The sequence below is a fragment of the Mastacembelus armatus genome, chromosome 21 (assembly GCF_900324485.2).
Source record: "Mastacembelus armatus chromosome 21, fMasArm1.2, whole genome shotgun sequence".
NCBI lineage: Eukaryota > Metazoa > Chordata > Actinopteri > Synbranchiformes > Mastacembelidae > Mastacembelus > Mastacembelus armatus.
The window spans coordinates 815,039-818,115 of record NC_046653.1 but is presented as its reverse complement, the minus strand read 5'-3'; positions in this window follow the sequence as shown (position 1 = coordinate 818,115).

The window sequence follows — 3,077 nt, the reverse complement described above, 5'->3', positions numbered from 1 at the left end:
ACAATTTTTCATCCAATTATCATAATAGGTTTCTTCTTATACAGTAGGCTATATCCCTAATATGCCATCCATACATCCACCCATTATCTATACCCACTTATTCCTTAACCAGAGTCACGGGGATCGGCTGGAGCCTATCCCAGCACTCTTTTGGGTGGAAGGCAGGGGTACACCCTGCACAGGTCACCAGTCCATCACAGGGCCACATATAGAAACACAAAGACAAGCAACCACACAAACAACCTCACACTCACTCGTATAGGCAATTTCAGAGTCACCAATCAACCTAACATGCATGTTTTTGGACTGTGGGAGGAAACCGGAGTACCTGGAGTAAACCCATGCAAGCATGGGGAGAACATGCAAACTCCAATGATTTTGTCAGGGTTATAGTTACAGAGCAGAAAAAGATCACCAACCTGATAAAATATGTGGTTAGGAATAAAGTTCCATGTTGATGTGGGATTTTTTTTAAGTGCTGCTATATCCATTTAACATTTAGTGTGTTAGTAGGAAGTTTAAGCCACCGTTTTCATACAAGTTCATTACAACAGATTTTCTAATATAATGTGTTTTATTCTTCCATTAAAAATTAAACAACATCTGGTCAACGTATCTACAAGTTGTCAACATATAAAGGGGAGGCAGTGTATATAAGAATGGAAAGTCCTTCAGTTTTACAAAGGAGAAACCTGCTCCTCAGCATCAGGTCTCTAAGCAGGCAGTCGTTCAGTTTCTTTCTAGTTTTCTCCATAGTTGAGGAGCATGGGGAGAACATGCAAACATGTTCATCTGCGTTTAGCATATTTTTTAGTAATGCCCAGATAGACAACTTCATCCTTGACAGGGATGTTATTTATTCATTACTTATTTACATCACAGTTCTTAATAATAAGATCACACTTACTAATGTTTAAATACAACCCAGTAACTCACACTGTATAGGTCCAACCCCTATACCTCGTCACGGTAATGCTATGCGTGACGTCACATTGTATTGGTCCACGCGCTATTGGTCGTCAATGGTAGCGCTATGGGTGACATCACACTGTATATTCCACCCCGTATATGCCGTCATGGTTATGCTATGGGTGACATCATATTGTATAGGTTCACGCCCTATACGCTGTCATGGTAATGATATGGGTAACGATACAACCAACCAATCAGCAGCACTTCTCTACTGTTACGTTATTTACAGTAGAAATGAACAGTGGTCATTTACCGCGGGAGAGAGTCACACACCACTACAACTGTATAAGTATTTGTATTTTTGCCATTCAGTTTTTCTGGAACTTTCAGACAAAAGTGGACTTCCATAAAATACCTCAAGCATAATAATATATGTCAGAAGTCATCCCTTAAAAAAAAAAAACAGATATGAAACACTTGTTTAGCACTGTTGTGTCTTGGACTTTTATTTTGGTTTCTGGTTTCCTGTGTTTGGCTTATGCGTTATTGGTAACTTTATTTCTCATTAGTTCATAGTTTTCACCTGTGTTTAATTAGTCAGAAGTCATCAGGAGCATTAGTTAGTTTAGGGATGCGACATTAATTTCGTATTAGAGTTTTGTATTTGTTTTTTGCCTGTCCAGTTTTTTTCCCGGACAGTGGATTCCTCGTTTGTTGTGCCTGAGTCCTGGAAGATCCAGGAGTAATAAACTCTACGTGTGTTCTGCATTTGGGTCCTACCTCTCCTCCTTTGTCACCGCACCCCACATATCATAACAGAATGCTCCGACCACAAATGGACCCAGCAGACAAAGCGAACGCGCTGGAGGAGAGGTTACAGTAATATAACCTGCTGGAGATAAATGCATGAATGAGTCTTTCCAAGTCTGGTGTCCTGAGTGCAGTCTCAGTGTTGTGATGGGGCCTAAAACTGGCCAGGTGCACCAGGTGAAGCTGATCTACTAATTGGTAGAGCAAACACAAACTCAGTGTAGAGCAGCAAGACCAGAAAGCAGCACTGAGAAACCAGTATATCATTAGCCTTTATTTTGTTTGCAGAAGTAAGCCCACTATAACTGAATGGACATGTAGCTGGTGAGCTTTTATACTTTTGCTTGTAACTAAATCATTTATATTTATATCTCAATATGATTGGTTTAGTTAATAGATTTATATTTTGACAGTGATTGTTTATATATTATCTTCTGATTAAAAAACTGTTTAAAATCATCAAACCATTTAAAATCATCTAGTTAAAAAAGAGTGTATTTACTGCATAAATGTTGAAATATCTGCTATGGTTATGTGCTATTCTATGGTAATATAAAAAACCAAGTATTTAAATTTTGTTTGCTTGTATCTACTTGTGCTTGCTGCTAAAGTGGTGCTTGTATTTGTGGTTAAAGGTTTTTCACCTGGCTGATTGACGTTGCATCGGACTCTCAAAAATAAAGAAAGGAAAAAGAGAGCAAAAGTGTGGTCAGTGAGTGAAATCTAGTTAAAATCTTATGGTGGGCTGTCTTTTTCAAGTGAGAGACCTCTGCAAACTTAGTACCTCAAAATCTGAGATATCACTTGACAATATACATCTTCTATGATATTGTAGTTAAGGTAGTCCACAAAGTCAAGGGTTGACTCCGGTTTCTTTTCTATCAGTCTATGATGAGGGTGAAGTGCTACCAATTAGTGCCAAAATGTCACGGCATTTCTTGAAATGGTGCAGCAGGATAGTGCTAATGCCACAAATTGAGCCTGGTGTCTCTCACTTTGAACTGGAGGTTGTTATGTAAAGGCTAAAGCTGGTTGGTTCTTGTCATATGACCTGAGATGCACTTGTTGCAATCTTTAAAGTAGAGATTTCTTCATCTTACATTGCTTACTGAATTTGAAATTGAATTTTAAAATCAGGCCTGGCTGGTTGGTGTCCTCCAAACTGAATTTGAAGGACAGATGATAACAGATAACATAACATTTTTTGTTCTTATTGTCTTTTATTTGCTGTAGTAAAACAATGCCCACTAGGTTATTATATAAATGATCACTTTATACTTAAACTGAGCGGTGTTTGCTTGACACTGTACTACTGTACAAAGTCTGTCAGTGATTTATAAAAAAAACACCACTTC